The sequence below is a fragment of the Stenella coeruleoalba genome, assembly GCF_951394435.1.
Source record: "Stenella coeruleoalba genome assembly, chromosome: 14".
Lineage (NCBI taxonomy): Eukaryota > Metazoa > Chordata > Mammalia > Artiodactyla > Delphinidae > Stenella > Stenella coeruleoalba.
The window spans coordinates 40,993,740-41,013,336 of NC_137160.1; positions in this window are offsets into that span (position 1 = coordinate 40,993,740).

The following is a 19,597-nucleotide window of genomic DNA, read 5'->3' on the forward strand; positions in this document are numbered from 1 at the left end:
GTATGGTACTGGCACAAAAACAGAAATATGGATCAATGGAACAGGACAGAAAGCCCAGAGATAAACCCACACACCTATGATCAACTAATCTATAACAAAGGAGGCAAGAATATACAATGGAAAAAGACAGTCTCTTCAATAAGTGGTGCTAGGAAAACTGGACAGCTACATGTAAAAGAATGAAATCAGAATACTCCGTAACACCATACACAAAAATAAACTCAAAATGGATTAAAGACCTAAATGTAAGACCGGACACTATAAAACTCTTAGAGGAAAACATAGGAAGAACACTCTTCGACATAAATCACAGCAAGATCTTTTTTGACCCACTTTCTAGAGTAATGGGAATAAAAACAAAAATAACCTAATGGGACCTAATGAAACTTCAAAGCTTCTGCACAGCAAAGGAAATGATAAACAAGACAAAAAGGCAATCCTCAAAATGGGAGAAAATAATTGCAAATGAATCAACAGACAAAGGATTAATCTCCAAAATATCCAAATATCCCCTTTTGATCTTACTATAATTGTTCCAGCTCAGACTTTCACCATCACAGCACTAGCCACTTAACAGTTCCCTTTGTTTCTAGTTTTGCTCTTCAAACTACTAAAATGGAAATCTAATATTATTGCTGTACCATTTAAAACTATCCTGCTTCACTAGCTCTCCATCACCTATTGCCTACATGCATGACATCAAGGAAGGAAGACCCTCATTATTTCTTTTGCTTCTTTCGTGTCTCACTATTTCCTAAAGACTTTCTGCTCCAGTCCCCTAAACCAGGAGACGGTACTTTCTGTAAAGAGTCAGATAGTAAATGTTTTAGGCTTTGTGGACAAAAGGTCTTTGTCACACTATTCAACTCTGCCATTGTAGCACAAAAGCAGCCATTGACAATACATAAAGGAATGGGCATGGAAGTATTCCCATAAAACATTTTTTATGAACACTGAAATTTTAATTATATGTAATTTTCATGCGCTATGAGATATTCCTCTTTGATTTTTTCCCCCAACCATTTAAGAGTTTAAAAAGCGTTCTTAGCTCACAGGCTGCATGAAAACAGGTGGTGGATTTGGCCCATAAAGAATAGTTTGCCCACCCTTGCACTAAGCCATTCTAAGAACATTGAATGTGCCATGAGATTTCTGGCACATTTTTTCTTTGCTTGATGTGGCCCTATTGTTTAGACAGGAAAACTTTTACCTAAGTGAAGCTCAAAGAGAAGCTAAGCTTCATCAGCGTCTTCTGTGAGGTGTTCCCTAATCCTTATACTCCAAAATGGGGAGAGGTTAATTACACCTTCTTTTATGTTCTTTAAATATCTATAGCACTTTTCATGCTTTACTGCAACTGTTTATTTGTGTATCTCCACCACTCATTGAGAGTAATGGATTATGTTTTATCTATTTTTGAATTTCTGGCTCCTTTGCATATAAAGCCACTTAACATTTTTGTTTTATGGGGTCATCAAGGAAAAGGACAGCTGGAGACTAAGTCCTATTTTGTACATAATCAACTGATGAGCAGAAAAATTTCAATATGTGCCATGAGAGAAGTGTTTGCATGAGAACAGAAAATAATCCAAATGAGAGATAAAATTTTAGGTATCTAAAATAAAGTTGACTAGAAAGTACATTAAAGTATATATTCCTTTTAAACTACAGGGGGAAAATGCTTTGGAAGTTAAAATAAAAACAAAAGTTCTCTTCAGTTAAATAAGATGTGACTCTTTATGCTTTACCTTTTCTTGCATTTTATAGTTCATCAAAAACATCAGTTTTTGAAACTTCTGTAGGTAACAGAAATAAGAAAGTACATACAACCCCTTTGGTCTAGAGTTAAAGTTTCATATTATCAAGTTAAAAAAGTCATTTCTCATTTTATGAATTGAGTATTTTAAATGAAGCTGACAAGGAAGTTAAGTGTCCAGAGACTTTCTGTGTCACTTTTTCATGGAGATGATTCTCAATATATTAAGTTGGAATATAATATATGTAATTATGTATGGAATTTTGCAGCCTGTCAGGCAGATTGTCACAAAAAAAGTTTGTAAAATATGTATGCTCAAGGTAGATACCTGTTATTACACCAGCAAGCAGAGGGCCATGAGTAAATGAGCACCAACCCAAAGAGATTATTTATAAGTAAAACATCTGAGAGTTTTTTTTCTCTTCATAACATGTGTATAACATGACAAACTTTCTCCTTATTTATAGTTTTTCTTTTTTCCAAAATTTTAGTGGAAGAAATGGAATTTTCAAAAATGAAATGGATTGGGACTTACCTGGTGGTCCAGTGGTTAAGACTCTGTTCTTCCACTGCACGGGTTGTGGGTTCAATCCATGGTTGGGATTGAAGGTCCCACATGCCATGTGGTGCAGCCAAAGAGTAAAAAAGAAAAAAAGAAGAAATGGGTTTTGGCTGAGGGTGGGCACTGAGATCACGGGGACCTTGTTTTGTATTGAATGTATCTGATTGATATTGCCTCACCTAGAGACCTAACTTACAAAATATATTCCTCTCCCTGATTTACAAGTTTTTTGAGGACAATGAGTAGGTCTTTTAAAATCCTTTCTCCTCCATATGCCAAATATCTAACATGGTAGAATGGAATCTCCTTGTAAAAGGTAGGTCAGTAGCAGGTTGGTGTGGGCATGAGGGTTTCTGTTCTAAAGTTCACACATAAAACAAAACTTGAACCTGTGAAAATGCTCTTAAAATATCTTCCATTGCTAATAAAAGGAAACAGAAGTCAGATAGAACAACTTTCAATAATTCCAGCACAGTTAGATTTTCCTGAAGCTTTGAAACAGATGATGGGTTGCAGAACAGATGAAGTACTTTGCTTGCATTTTAGGGGCCAAGTTGAACCCCCTTAAATGCACCTCATGTGTTTATATGCTATGATGTATTTGATGTTTAATATATAGAGTTAAATTTCTGTAACTTACATATGTTTACAGTGTGATCTTATACATGACAGGGGCTCAATGATTATTTGTTGAATAACTGATGGAATGGGCAAATTAAAATATTACTTTTTTTCTAGAAGATAACAGATAAATATTGTACAAAAATTCCTTAATACTTTTGTCAGTCTTTTCTCTAGAGCAGGGAATTTATGACAAGGTCAGTTCATGCGCTTTACAGAAAAGGTTGAAGTATTTGACTGGAAGCCAGGTATTATTCTGCAACTCAGCAAAACTAGGGGTCCAATCCTTTTGAGTTCTGACTGTTCATATCAGCTACAGATATGATCTTAGTTCTGCTGGCAGTTTTACAGTTGAGGGATCTCTAAATGTGCATAGTTATTCTGGTCAAATGCCATTTATTATTCCAGCTTTATGGGAAGTGATGTTTTTACAGCTTTGCTAAGATGCCCATGCCCATCAGCGGGTACCAGAGCTACACCTGTTAATAATGCTTGGAAAATCTGACTTATTCAGAATCCAATGCAATACAGTTGGCATGATGCCATGACCCAAAATGGTCTTGTTAAAGAAACATAATTTGAAATATTAATAACTACCAATGCTGTTAATTTCTCTTTGTTATTATTCTGTGATAGAGTTCCCAAACTCACTGAGTTTATTAAAGAAGTGACTATCCTCATATAAGTATTAAGGAAACACGATTCATTATTTTATGGGCAAGAGATGAACAAGATAGCTGTTGAAGCCAGATATCTCTGGAAAACTTACCGTTAGGGAAACCAATAGAATGTTTTTTCCCTGATGTAAAAACAAAAACAAAATCTGAACAGAATTTGTAACAAAGACAGTAGTAGGCTTAATGGTAATTTTAAAAAGGAATGTTTGCCGTGGAAAAACTTGCTTTTCCACTCTTAAGAGGATTAATGGTAATTTAAAAAAGAATGTTTGCCACGAAAACTTACTTTCTCAATTATAACGATGGATTTACAAATATGAAGATCATGAATGCCTAGTCCACTCTTTAGAGGAAAAATCACCATTATAAATAGTAAACTATCATTTTCCTTTTGGCAATTAATATCTTAGCTGTGAAGCATGTTTTTATTGTCTTGACCTTCATAAGCCTAAGTGTATTTTTTTATGGTGGAGATAGTTTTGAAACTGTGATTAACTTTGAAACAAGACTATAATATCAGTTTATGTAATGTCTGACTTCAGATAGGTTGATTTTTATTAATGCAGAGACAAAGCTACTCAAAAAATTCAGCAGAAAATTTATAGCAAGATGAAGTGGCATAAAAGATGAGACAAGCATAAAAGATGACATCTTGAGTGGCTCTTTTATGCCACTCAAGATGTCATTTTGAGTGGCATAAAAGAGCAAATTCAGATAAGGAAGAAGGAATCTTGTGTTTTGGTTGGTTTTTCTTTTGGACAGATTAATTTCTGGTTAGGGAAATATATCTGCCACATTTAGATACTTCTGCTTGAGTTTCATGCAACTGATTTCCATAAAAATAAAAATTTCACTCATGTAACGGGAGAAACAGAGAGCTACACACAATAAACATCATTCCCTTAATTTTTCAGTGTTATTTATCTTGGAATAGGGATTACAAAATATGTAAGACACATAAAAATACTATATAAAGTCATTTCTACAGCTTGTGTGAATCCCTTACATACATATTTCTTTTGGGATATAAAAAGATCATTTGGAAAATCGAGATAAGTGTTTGCTGAACAAATTATAGAATCAATCACCAAATAATAATAATATTTCATATTTACACAGTGCTTTACAATTTACAGTGCACTTCCACGTATGTTATATCATCTTGGTTTTAAGTCGTCTCTCCTTTAAAAACAAACATTTACACTAAAAGTTATCCAGGTACCACAGGTGAAAGAAATTGAAAAGAGAAAAGCCAGTGAAAGATGACGAATCAATTAATCAGAAGATAGATGATGTATTAGAAGCCAATTTGGAGGATTTCAAGGCACAAACGGTCAATGATATCCATATCAATTACAGGGGAGAAGTCAAGTAAGACTCAGACTCAAATTTGTCCATTAGATTTGACAACTGGAGGGAAAATGGGGGAGCAGAGAGAGGGAAATTGTGGGCAGAGGAGGATTTGCTCTGAAGCTAATGGAGTTTCAGCATCAGGACCACTCAAATGCAAATTCTCCTTCATATTCCTAATCTCATGGTCATAATTCATAATCTGTCTTCTTAAAGTTGACCTCAAAATGGTATAAGCTTTAGGTCCCACAGCGCCTGATCCATTTCTGACTTTGGAGGTGGAAGCCTGATACAATGAATTGAGATATAAATGGTAGAGGAGAGGAGCAGATAGGGAGTGTGAGTTATTCTTTCAAGAAGCTTGCCTAGGGACTTCCCTGGAGGTCCAGTTGTTAAGACTCCACACTCCCACTGCAGGGGGTTCAGTCCCTGGTTGGGGTAGAAAGATCCCGCATGCCAAGTGGCTTGGCCAAAAATAAATAAAATAAAATACAATAAAACAGTAAAATCTTGCCTGTGGTCAAGCGAGTTGTGTGTATATACGAAGAGCCAGCTTCATGGGTGTGTGTCCAGTACATTAACACAGGGCCCTGTGCTCAGAAGGGCACCACACTTGGGGTTTATTGCTCTTCCACTGCTGTCCTGATATTATTAGCAACTCTTTTAATTTATGTTTTATAAGTGAGGGCTGATCAGACAGGGAAACAAGCACTGGGGCCCCGTCTCCCCCCACTTCCCTCCCCCCATACGAGGCTCTCTGCTACTTGCCTCCCAAACCCCTGGCGCTCCAGGCCCACTTGGTCTCTGCTTCGCTGCTGCCCCTGCCCCTAGAAGGAGCCTGAGCATGGGCACGAGAAGGGTCAGGGGTGGATATGTTCATCCTGCCATGTCTTGGGGCTGGGAATAGTGACAGCTGGCACATCCGGGCTGGCAGCATCACGGAGTGTTGGGTGCGTGGCCGGCCAGAGGCCATGTGTCAGCAGAGACTAGCATGTAGTCCATCTCGGATCCAGGTACTTATTACTTCCCAGCGTGGAGGTTTAAAGATCACTGGGTTTGTATATATTAATCCCATCCTCCTAATTTATCCCTACCCCCACCCTTTCCCCTTTGGTAACCATAAGTTTGTTTTCTATGTTTGTGAGTCACTACTGTATGTAAAATAGATAACCAACAAGGACCCACTGTATAGCACAGGGAACTATGCTCAATATTTTGTAATAACCTATAGGGGAAAAGAATCTGAAAAAGAATATATATATATCTGAAGCACTGTGCTGTATACATGAAACTAACACGACACACGACATTGTAAATCAACTATATTTCAGTAAAAAAAATAAATCATTGGGTTTCACCCATTTGTGTGGCTTGGGGTGACTGGCTTGTGGGAAGGGAAGGTGACTGGCTAGCCTTTCCCAGGCCACACCCGTCCGTGGGCTGTAGTGCATGGATTGAGGGTGATGCAAGGGGATCCCGGCAGTCCTAAGGAGCACAGATGCCCGACATGGTGAGGCAGGATCCCCGGGTGACTCTGAGGGTCTTCACTTGACGGCTCTGTGACTGGAGGGAGCCTCTCTTCCTCCTTCCAACTTTCCTGATTCTGGCATGGATTTGTCTCTTTTGGCCAGCTGAAGGCACCCTCTGGGGATGAGCCACAGAATAGGCATTTTATCATCTTGGTGATGTCACATACAAGGTAAATACTCTGGTATTTGTACTGAAAACTAGCATGACACAATATAAATATGAATGGTAAAATTTATGCTAAAAATTTAACGTTTTAGTTTGACTATATTTCGAATGACATTAAATAGCGAATACAAAACAGCATGACAAGTCGAGAGAAGGACAAAGAGAGAGCACAGACAGGAAAACTGCTTTACATGTACCTTTAAGGACACTTTCCTCTACTTTTTCAACAAAGGGCTGTGTTTTCACCTCGCACTGACTCCGGCAAATTTTGTAGCTGGCCTTATATGCATATGTTCAGCAGAAAAAGTAGGAGAAAGAAGACACGTGGGGAAAGCCGTCTGCTTGATGTGAAATTTGACTTTGATAAATTAGTACCATCACCTCTGATGGAAGGAGAGAGTTTTGCTGAACTTTCTGCTTAAATTACTCGGGTGTGTCTGATCTGTGGAGCCTGGTTCAGACGCTGTGGCCTAGCTGCAAGGGAGGTGAGTGTTTCCCATTTTGTTTTATAGTCCTAGGTGGTCTCTGTTTCCTACCAAAGGCCATCGACTTGGGGATTGTCCGAACCTAGGAAGTAGTTCAGATGCTGTAGGAAAGAACTGTAGGTGCCTCACTCATATCCCTTGAACCTCACCCCTTTCACTGTCCTCTGACTGACTGTGACATCCTGTTGCCACTGTCTTTGCTTGAAGGCTATTTCCAACTCCAGTAAAAGGGGCTCTGCTCGTTCACAGGGCTGGCTGGAAGTGCTGGGTGGAACTGGGTGCCTCAGGAGAAGGCCTCAGCCAGTGACTGATAGGCGTTCCCTCTCTCTTGCCTCTCTCCTTGGGTAGAATAACAATGAGATGTGTGTTTTATACCATTTCCTAGAATTTCCAAGTGGGATTATGCTCTAAACTCTCACTGTGGCAGTTGGCTTGATAACATAGCCTTTATTGGCTGCCTTCCTTTGTCTGGTCCAACTCCCCTCCCCTAGTCATGTTTCCTTTACTTCCCATATAATCACCTTGTACTTGAATCTTTTCCTCAAAGTCAGCTTCTAAAGGAATTCAAACTAAGATGCTGAACGGCAAAAAGAGTAACAAGTGTCTACCTCTCCTCGTGACATAAGCTTGTGCTTCTCTGCTTCAATAATGGCTATCTGTTCACATTTCCTTAATAACCCCTATCTTTCTGTAATGTAAAATTTCTCTAACTTGTCCTTTGGTTAGACCCACAAGATCTAGGACCATGTGACTGTGTATCCCTGGAGTGCATTGCAGAGGCTGTGTGTAACGGTGCCCAATGACTATACTAATACACACGTGAACAAACTCAGGAACGGTTATGTGTTTATCCCAACATAACAGCTCATGAAAGATTTATATGAAAAATGTTCACCTTATTACTGTTATCCGAAGTCCTGATTGAAAGGATTTTGATTATCTCTGTATTTTCCAATCTGCCCATTTTATTTTTGGCCTGGTTGCTGTGTAGATTGCAGGCATGTGATCACACTAATTTGTGTATGTGAGGGTGTGCAAAGAAAAATGCCTTACTGTGGCTTTTTTTTTTTTCTTGAAATTACAGACAAATGTCTCCCAAATCTGTCTTCAACCTGACAAACAATATTAAGCAGACACAAACTGGGGGGCAAACCTAGTTTCTCATCCCTGATGCCTGAAAGTTTTTGAGAAATCCAGGAGAATGTGTATCTATCTTATCAGAGACTCAGCTGTTCTATCCCACGAGTTTGGTCCTAGCGTTTTCCATAGAGGTGTCCTTCACCATCTTTCTTACTGCGTTTTTGTGCTGAATTTAAAGTCATGAAATATGCCAGCTCAGGGCTTCTCAAATCTGAGGATCTCTGTTTCCTAGAGAATAAATTTGGCTCACCAGAGTTAATGCCACCCACATTCCAGAACCCTACCGGAATGTGGGCTCCAAGCAAACGCCTATGCATCCCTTTTACCTTCCATAAAGAAAAACAGCTTTGAAATTGTTTCAGTGTGAAGGTCAAATCTCATTTCTTTATCTTTTCCCTATTATTTTCACAATTGTTCTTTTTCTCCTTCGTCTTAAAACAATGAACAGGAAACTTTACAGATGGCAGAATGTGTTAAAAGCTTTGAGCAAGTGTCTGTGAATAGCAAAAGAAGCAGCAATAAGTTTTCCAGGTACTTCCATACAGAAAAATTTGCTAAAGCAATGAAAGAAAAATGTGCTTTTCAATGTTCCAAGTTAGAGATCACTGCTAGTTTGAATAATGGAACATGATCATGTGAATGGCTGGGTGGGGCAGTAAAATCTCTCAGATAATCAACCATCTTTAAAGTAAATAAATGAAGAGCTAAAACTTCAGTTCTAAAGTAACTAAGAACTTAAAAAGAGTTGTACAAGTTTTTGGAATTTCCTACTGTGATTTAATATTTGAAGTTAGACATATTTTGTTAGCATATTTTTTTAAAGTTGGTGACCGTATTTCAGTGAAAAAGTATTTATATTTTTATTTAAAAGTCACCAAGTTCCCCAAATGTTTTAAGATTATATGTTTCCTATTTCTGTTGTAATGAATTACCAAAAATTTAGTGGCTTAAAACAACACAAATGTATTGTCTTACAATCCTGGAGGTCAGAAATCCGGAATGGGTTTCAATGGGCTTAAATTAGGGTGTCAGCAAGATTGTGTTCCTTCTGGAGCCTGGAGAGGAAAATCCATTTTTTCTAGTTTCTAGAGGCTGTCAATGCTCCTTCCTTTAACTCATGACCCCTATCCTCCACCTTCCAAGCCAGCAACAATGGGTTGAGTTTTCACATTAAATCATTCTGATTCTGACACTTCTGCCTCTGTCTTTCATTCCCGGGGACGCTTGTGATTACATTGGGCCTACCTGGATAATCCTAAATAATCTCCCTGGCTCAGGGTCCGCTGATTAGCAACCTAACTTCCATCTACAGCCTTAACCTCCCCTTGCCATGTAACGTAACATACTCACAGGTTCCAGGCATTAGGATGTGGACATCTTTGGGGACTCTTATTATGCCTACTATAAGATGATTTCTAAAAATACATAAAACTAGCCAAAGAACATAAACTACAACTGAGAATGATACAACAAAGAAATAAATTGATAGGGATGGATAATGGTCCAGAAATTAAGCCAACAGAAAAATGCACACCAGTGAGGTCCTATATACCTCCTTTGAGTTCCAAGTCAGTGGTTCTTAAACTCTGGGTTTAAATCATGCTTCTGAATGCCATAATTTTGGGGGGCATTCTTGAAGGGATTAAAAGCATGAAAATAAGACTGATCATGTCACCAATAATTATATCACAATCACTGCCCCAGTATAACTCTCCTATTTTTATTAAAGCAATCACAGAGAACTTGATTGCCCTTAAGCACAGCCATTGCTTAAGTAGAACTGCTTACTGTTTATACCTAATTCGTCTATGAAATAATGAGGCAAATGTCTTATATGTTCTGTAAAATCTTTCTTTTGGCACCAGCCTAATTTTTCTTTATGACTCTCTCATCTTACTGAAGCAAGATGAACCCCACTTTACATTCTATTGAAAATTTCAGAGTAAAACGTTCCATTTGATAAACATTTCCATGACAACAGGTATACTCAACTGTAATTAAAAAAAAGTCTAAATGCTGGTCAACATATAGTGTACACCCATGCTATACCAGAGGGTCAAAGAATACCAGTCCTAAGCTCTCTATCATTAAATACAAAGATAGATACGTACACTGATGTGCATCTGACCTGTAACATAATTCTTAATTCATAACATGTGTAGGATAAAAACAGATTAAATTCTTAACAGAAGGCCAACTATTCCTGATAATAGTATTCCTATTCAACTTACTTTATCTCTAATATGCCTAGCACTTATTTTTTTTGGCTGCGTTGGGTCTTCATTGCGGTGCTTGGGCTCTCATTGTGGTGGCTTCTCATTGTAGAGCATGGGCTCTGGGCACGTGGGCTTCAGTAGTTGTGGCACACGAGCTCTAGAACGCAGGCTCAGTAGTTGTGGGGCACGGATTTAGTTGCTTCGTGGTATGTGGGACCTTCCCGGACCAGGGCTTGAACCCATGTCCCCTGCATTGGCAGCGGATTCTTAACCACTGCGCCACCAGGGAAGCCCTGCCTAGCACTTTTCTAAGCGCCTTCACATACTTGAACTGATTTAATCTGTACAACAAGTGGCTTCTGTTTCTACTCCCACTTTGACAAATGAAGCAATTAAGGCACTGAATGGCTAACTGACCTCTCCAATGTCCCACTAATAAGTAGCTAATAAGTGGCAATCTGGGATTTGAATCTAGCTCATCTGGATTCAACTCTGTGCTTTTACCATACAATATTGCTTCTAAGAACAAAACCAAAAAATGCATCTACACAATCTTCATAAAGAAGACATTATGTCAGGCTTTTAATGGAAGTTATTGCTTTGCATAACTTGGTCTATTGGGTATTTTTACCAATGGAAGATTGAGGAGAAAAATGGTACCTTCATCATTGAATATCTTATATTCTTCTAGAAATCCTCTTTGCCTAGAATACTCTCCTCTTTTCCCCCCTCCCCTCTTCATTGGTTAACCTTTCTAGTGCAGATCTTACCAGAAGTGTCATTTTTATTTTATTTATTATTTTTCATTGAAGTATGGTTGATTTGTAATATTATGTTAACTTCAGGTGTACAACATAGTGATTCAATATTTTTATAGATCATACTCTATTTAAAATTATTACCAAATAATGGCTATATTTTCCTGTGTTGTATAATATATCTTTGTTGCTTCTCTATTTTATACATAGTAGTTGATATCTCTTAATCCCATACCTCCTCTATCTTGCCCCTCCCCTCTTCCCTCTCCCCCCCCCCGGTAGCCACTAGTTTGTTTTCTATATCTGTGTCTATTTCTGTTTTGTTGTACACATTGTTTTATTTTTAGATTCCACATATAAGTGATAACATAGAGTATTTGTCTGAATTATTTCACTAAGCATAATACTCTCTAGGTCCACCCACATTGTTGCAAATGGAAGAATTTTATTCTTTTTCTTGGCTGAGTAATATTCCACTGTATACCACATCTTCTTTATCCATTCATCTGTCGGTGGACATTTAGGTTGCTTCCATGTCTTGGCTATTGTAAATAGTGCTTCTATGAACATTGAGGTACATGTATCTTTTTGAATTATTGTTTTTCTTTTCTTCAGATATATGCTCAGGATTGGAATTGCTGGATCATATGGTAGTCTTACTTTTAGTTTTTTGAGGAACCTCCATACTGTTTTCCAAAGTGGCTGCACCAATTTATATTCCCACCAACAGTGCACAAGGGTTCCATTTTCTCCACATCCTTGCCAACATCTGTTATTGGTGGTATTTTTTATGATAGCCATTCTGACAGGTGTGAGGTGATATCTCACTGTGGTTTTGATTTGCATTTCCCTAATGATTAGGGATGTTGAGCATCTTTCCATGTGCCTGTTGGCTGTCCATATGTCTTCTTTGGAAAAAAAATGTCTCTTCAGGTCTTCTGCCCATTTTTTAATTGGGTTGTTTGTTTTTTTGTTATTGAGCTGTATGAGGTGTTTGTATATTTTGGATATTAACCCCTTATCAGTCATATGATTTGCAAATATTTTCTCCCATTCAGTAGGTGGCCTTTTTATTTTGTCACTGCCTTTTATTTTGTCACTGTATCGCTTCTTTAAGAAATTTCCTATGCTACCCTGTTCCAATATTTAATTGCATTTTTGTGTTAAATATTCTAATAAAATGGTGTTCTTTACTCTCACAGTGCTCATTTCAATTTGTAATTAATTTGTTTAAATTTATTTCTTTGTTTTGTTTAATTAATTTGTTTGTAATTTATTTTGATTAAAATGTATCTCTTCCACCACACTGTAACATCCTTGAAAGAAGAAACCATGTCTATTATTTGTTCCCCAATGTACCTCGAGAACTAGCATGGTGTCTGTCACATAGGAGATGATTAATAAGCATTTGTGGAATGAATGAATAAAATCTTAGTGGTTTGTACATCACTTCTTTTTTATTATGAGTAATTTAATATCTCAAATTATAGGACTAATTAATTTGGTTGCAAAAATGATGTGAAAATATTTTATTTCTGAAATTCTATGTTTATTACGTCTAGCAAAACATGATTTTTACATAGATACAAGATGAAGAATGATGTTGATCTCACTATTACTCACTGTTCCTTGCACATACCCTCAAATCCCATGCTGCTCACTGTATCCTACTCCCTTAACTAAATCAAATCCAGCTAAATCCAATACTTTGCCTCCACTGTGCCTTCACCTGCAGTGTTGACCAATACTGAGCAAAAACACAATACAACAGCTGGTAACACCAAAATCTATGCTGTCTGACTGTAAGTGGCTCCTTACTATTTTCTAGCAGTTATACTATAGTCCCTCTTCCATTCACTCATATTCTTCTGAAAGACTATTTCTCCTCTCTATTTCAACATCTAACACTGCCTCACTTTTCCTCACGTTTGAGTGATATCCCGGTTCTGATTTTACTGAAAGGAAAACCTCCTCAAGGTCACATGACCACCTCTGCCCACCTACCCGTGTCTGTGCTTGTTACTCTGCCTTGCCCCCTGCTACCATGGATGAAGCATCTTACTCCTTGACTAGATCCCATTCTCTCCTGAACCTTCAAGCTCAGTCCTCCAGCACTTCTCCCATCTTTCCCACAACTTCATTTCCTCTTCTGCAGAATCATCTGCTATTCCCTCTGCCTGGATGCCATTCCTTCCAATCTTTGCCAAAGGGTCACTTTTCATCTGAGGACTTCTTCCACAACTTTGTGTCCAATTGTATTCCCAGTCCTTCTATTCCCCCTTTCTACTTTATTTTCCTTTATAGTAGTTATCACTATCTAACAGACTGTATATTTTACTGATTTGGTTATTGCCTGCTTAAGTTCCTTGGGACAGGGATAGTTTATGTTTTATTCACTGCTGTATCCTGGTACCTAGAATAACACCAAGCACAAATAAGTGTTCAGTATGTACTTGGTGCACGAATGACTGAAGGAAGGTAATGATATTTTGTATAATTGTTTATAATTTACAAGGTGTTTTCATATTCATTCTTTTATTTAATCACAACCACTCAGAAACTATAAAATGATTCATGTCATTAGTCCCACTTTATAAGAATAAAAACTGAAGCTTAGAGAGTTGATAGAACTCTCTAAGATCCTTGGTCTTCTGCCTTCTAATTTATTGCACTTACATTCACTCATTCACCAAATAAATATTGAGTGCCTGCTGTGTACCAGACACTGTGCTGTGTGCTGGGGATATGGAGATGGGCAAAATGTGGTTGCTACCTTCCAGGAGCCCAGAGTCTGGTAAAGCTCACCAGATACTCAGGTTCTAGGATGAAAGTCTGAGTGGGGGTAGGATGAAGGAGGCAGAGGAAACACATGGGGAGTGGTGGCCAATTCTACCTGGTGGCATCAAGGAAGACTTGCAGGTTACACTTACGTTGGGTCTTGAAAATCAGGGACCAGTTTGCCAGGCAAGTAGAGAACAAAGAATCTAAACAAAGGAATAAATGAGAATAAAGACATCACAATTCTGCTTATTATACTAAGAGTGACTTTAAAAATAATACACTGCAATGATTTAAATCTCTTTGATTTGTCTGGATATAAAAAGATTGTAAAGGATGGGAATAAAAAAAGACTGACTTTGTAATGAATATTTTAGTAACTATATTGGAAAAAAGAAGCTCTTATGGAGATATGAATAGTTTTGAGGTTTTTTTATAAATCTAAACCTTTGAGGTTTTTTAATAAATCTAAACCTTTTATTGGAATTAACAGGTGAATAGGCTCTGAGAAAGGAATTAAGTAGCCCAAGCAGAAACTTTAAGCATATTGATCTCCGAGGGTGTATTGATTTGAGTACAAATGTGAAATCAACTTTTCTGTTAATTTGTCAAAATCTGACTTTAGCTGGGAGAGTATAGTTGTGATTATGTTAAGGCTTCTGTGCACACATGATGTACGCTGTACACTGTAGGCCCTATGGGTGGAATTACCCCCCTCCAGATGCATCAAATGTATTACTCTTTACTAGCAAAGTCCTTCCCTGTATTTGGCCCCTCGATGATAAATGTCCGCATGAGACTTTTTTGGTCGTATGGTTAGAATTACCTAGGAGGGAAGAGAGAACTAACCTTGGGTGAGGAAATAAGAAAAAGGAATGAAGACCTCGAAAAAATTGGAATTTTTGGTTTTGGTGACCAAAATAAATTAAAATTCCAATGTACTTAGAATTCAAAACTGAGTGATTTTCTCCGTGTTTCTTTGTAAAATTTAACTTTTATTTTTATCAAAGTAATACATATTCAAAAAAGTTTTTTTAAACAAGCTTATAAAAACAGCAGTTTGCCTGCTTCACTCCTCCCCACTCCTACTTCAGGCTTTCTAGAGGCAACCACTTTCAACTCTGTGAACTGCTTTTTCTGTTATTTCCTTCTGTATTTCTAAATAATATGCACCTATTGTTATTTCTTTATTTTTCAACCTCAGACACGTTTTATTGACTCCTTCTCTAAGAGAGAAACAATTTGCCTTCTTACCACTCACCCCCCACCAACATACAACTTTGCTTTTCCCCCATCTTCCAGATACAGTTATTCTGCAACGCAGGCTTTGGTCAATATTGCAGCGTTTACATTATCAGGACCGTGAGGGGGCGTTTTGTGTGCGTTCATGATTGCAGTCTGTGTACACTTAAAACAATATGTATTTGTGTTTATTTGGGATTTCAAATATTGGTTCAATTCCTTAATGTTATAATTTTTAAAATGTTTTACTTTAAGGTTTTAAGTTCAACATACAAATTTTATTATTCTATCCCTAATCAATTCGTATTAATAGTCATTTATACGAGAGCCTTTTACTAATGTTTGGTCCCATTTACAAACTTAGCTCATTAAAATCTTGTAAACAGCTTTAAACTTTATTTCCTATTTAATATCTTCAAGTATTTCATTTTGCTGACTAATAAACAAAACCAAGAATTTAAATAATCCTAGTAAATCTAGCAAAGTAAACTTGTAAATATTGTGACTCTCCAGTTATCCTAAACATTCTAACATGGCTGATATATTTCCTAAATTTCTGTTATACTTTCCAAATAAAAACCTCAAGACAAAATCAGATACTCTAGAATATTAGGACTAATCTTTGGATTAACTAATTTGTTGGAATGCCGAATTCTTAAATACCAAATTAAAGCAGAGATATTAATGTGTTTGTTATGGGCTAAATTTGATATATTATTTTATACATTACCCTAAATTTCCCAGAGTTAAAGACTATTACACAAAGAAAACAATTACCTTTTTCTGAGCAAATTGGAATTCCTATCTTAGTGGACAGTGCTGGCCCAAGCCAAAGCCTAAAATTATTATTATTTTTTAAGGTAAATATTTTTTAAAAAATTTGATCTTGGTCTGTGTGCCTGGGATTCCAGTAACTAATTTCTCAATTTTTAAATTTAATTTAAGTCTGAATCCCTTCACCTCCATGCCTCCAAAATCAAGTTGTTTCGTCACATGATTGGATTATTCTGGTTGATAATATTCTGAATTAGTTTAACAGTCTTCACTTTTGGTGAGGTTGCAAAATCTACAAATATTTAAATAACATCCAGTGTTATTTTATATACTTCACATGTCTTGATTTTTCTTTTTTTTTTTTGACCACACCATGTGGCTCGGGGGATCTTAGTTCTCCCACCAGGGATTGAACACGGGCCCATGGCAGTGAAAGCACCGAGTCCTAACCACTGGACTGCCAGGGAATTCCCTTGATGTTATTCTAAACGACAATCATTATATAAATATTACTCCAGTTGAACCACATCATGTTCTATTATTATATTTCTTATCTTAAAAATATCACTTTTCATTGTTTTTGCATTTGCTTTGTAATTTTGTTCCTAACTATAGTTTATGGATTCTAAGACATGCTCTTTTTTGTTTTACATGTTAATATATCTGAAATTAGAACTCCAAATATGAAAGTTTACAAAGACCTTGATCGAGTTGTTTTGTTTGTATTTGCTCTGCATATATAGTTAGTGTAATAGAAATCCATGTCTACGTCCATGTCTACATAAGTCTAAATTTCAATAATTATAGAAGAAAACAGTCATATTTAATTGGTAATCATCTTTTCATTAGTAGTATATAAAATGATGTTTGGTACATTTTATTTATTTATTTTAAAAATTTATTTTATTGAAGTATAGTTGATTTACAATGTTGTGTTAATTTCTGCTATACAGCAAAGGATTCAGTTATACATATATATGCATCCTTTTTTATATTCTTTTCCATTATGGTTTATCACAAGATATTGGATATAATTCCCTGTGCTATACAGTAGGACCTTGCTGTTTTTCCATTCTCTATAAATAATAGTTTGCATCTGCTAATCCCATACTCACAATCCATCCCTCCCCTGCCCTTCTGGAAACCACAAGTGTGTTCTCTATGTCTGTGAGTCTGTTTCTGTTTCATAGATAAGTTCATTTGTGTCATATTTTAGATTCCACATATAAGTGATATCATACGGTATTTGTCTTTTTCTGACTTTCTTTACTTAGTATGATAATTTCTAGGTCATCCATGTTGCTGCAAATGGCATTATTTCATTCTTTTTTATGGCTGAGTAGTATTCCATTGTATATATGTACCACATCTTCTTTATCCATTCATCTGTCGATGGACATTTAGGTTGTTTACATGTCTTGCCTTTTGTGAATAGTGCTGCTTATGGATGGTACATTTTAGAATCTATGATATCTTAGATTTGGTGAAATACACTGTCACGTATTTATTGTAAAACTCTCTGAAAGAATTGTAAAATTTCTTTCAATATTACCAAGCACATGAGGTACTACCTTGGCATCTCTCCCTATTTTTGTCTGGTCTGGTTGTTCTGAGTCTGCTGCCCAGCTGTTGTGGAATGTCCCTTCACCATTATCCTTGGAACTTCTTTCTCTCTACTTCCTTGAATTCCCTGTTCTCCGGATCTCATGTCTCCTTCTTCCTTGGTTTATTCTGTCATTTGGGAGAGCTCATCCTTGAGATCTTAAATTTCTGGAAAATGTTTTAGTCTAGCCTCATACTTACGATTGTTATTATTATTGATAATTTTTTCTTGCCTGTGTTCTCTTTTTAAAAATATTTTATTCCTTATTATTTTGGGGGACATTTATCATTTAGATGATAAATCCTAGATTGACCCCCTATTTTTCTTATCTTGTTCCCTATTTTCTATTTTTTGACTTTTCTCCCATTTTCTAATTGATTTTTCTCAAATTTATCTTCCAAACCTTTGACTGAATTTTTCATTTCTGCTTTTCTATGTTTAATTTCTGAGGGGTTATTTTTATTGTTTTTCAAATATTCTTCAAAAAATTGTATTACTTTTTTGTTCTGTTTTTTCTTTTACAATGTTAAATTTATTATAGACATTACTTTTTTTTTAAAGATTTTTTTGATGTGGACCTTTTTTCTTTGTAAGTCTTCATTGAATTTGTTATAATATTTCTTCTGTTTTATGTTTTGTTTTTTTGGCTGAGAGGCTTGTGGGATCTTAGCTGTCTGACCAGGGATGGATCAAACCCACACCCCCTGCATTAGAAGGCGAAGTCTTAACCACTGGACCACCAGGGAAGTCCCATAGACATTACTTCTGCTGCCTGGTTGTTCCTGTTTCACCCAAGTTCCTTTGTTTGTTTGTGTGTTTTACTCTCTCTCACATTAAATGTTTTCTTCAAAGGTCAGGATCCTGAGCCAATCAGTTTGCCCAAAGAGGAATCCTCCAACCTCTCTCTGTGGGCTACAAGCCCACTGCCAGTGATCAGTGAGCTGAGTGGGTTAAGGACCTTGGAGAGAGGGATCAGTTAATCCCATTGTCCCATCATGGTGCCGTACCTCACCCCAGCCCTATCTCTGGGTCTCAGGTAGAACCTATTAGTTCAGCCTTTCCAGAAAGAAAGCCTCTGTCTTTAGCCTGGATCATGGGAGGAATATGGCTTGAGTTAATGGATGAAGACTTGGTGTTTCTGATGAGGTATTTAGGTAGAAGAGAAAGGTATAAAATACACTTTAGTAAGTGAATGGAAATTTTAATGACAAATATTACCAGAGGGAAAACAAGATCCAGTCATGTGAATCTTCTTTCCTTTGCTTTTCTATTCACTTAAGTTTTTATTTACTTTGACTTGGAAAAGACAGCAGGAATACAATGATCATCCTGAAACTAGTCACAGTGCCTCTTTCATGGTGCTCAGAAACAAGCCGAGAAGAACATTAAAGACATTATTACATAATTAGTCAGTTAACTAATTTTATTTGCATTAAGTGCTATGGAGCAAAGGACAGTGCCCTGAGAGTATTTAAGAGGGTGAATAAACACTCTGTTCTGACGCTAGAGTGTGTATGTAGAACCAAGAGTTAACTAGATAAAGTTGGGAAGATGGGGGTAGAACGGGAGAGGGAAGATATTCCAGGCAGAGTGAATAGGAAGCTTAAAGATCCTGCCGTCCAGAGGTTGGAAGAAAGGTGTCTCGTTTAGGAATGGAAAGGAATCCTGTGTGGCTGGAACATGGTGACCTAGCAGGAGGACAGCTGCAGGGGAGGTGGAGAGTGGCATGAGGCAGTGTATACAGGGCTCCTGAAGTCAGGCTAACAATTTAGGGAGGGACTTGTTCCAGTCTGTTTTTTAAAAAGATTACTCTCCTTGTTGATGGAGAATTTATTTAAGAGAAAACATTTAACTGTGTATGGGTGTAAAATTATATAATCTTTCTGATAAATAATTTGGCAAAATACATCCAGAGCCATTAAAAATTCATATCCTGCTAA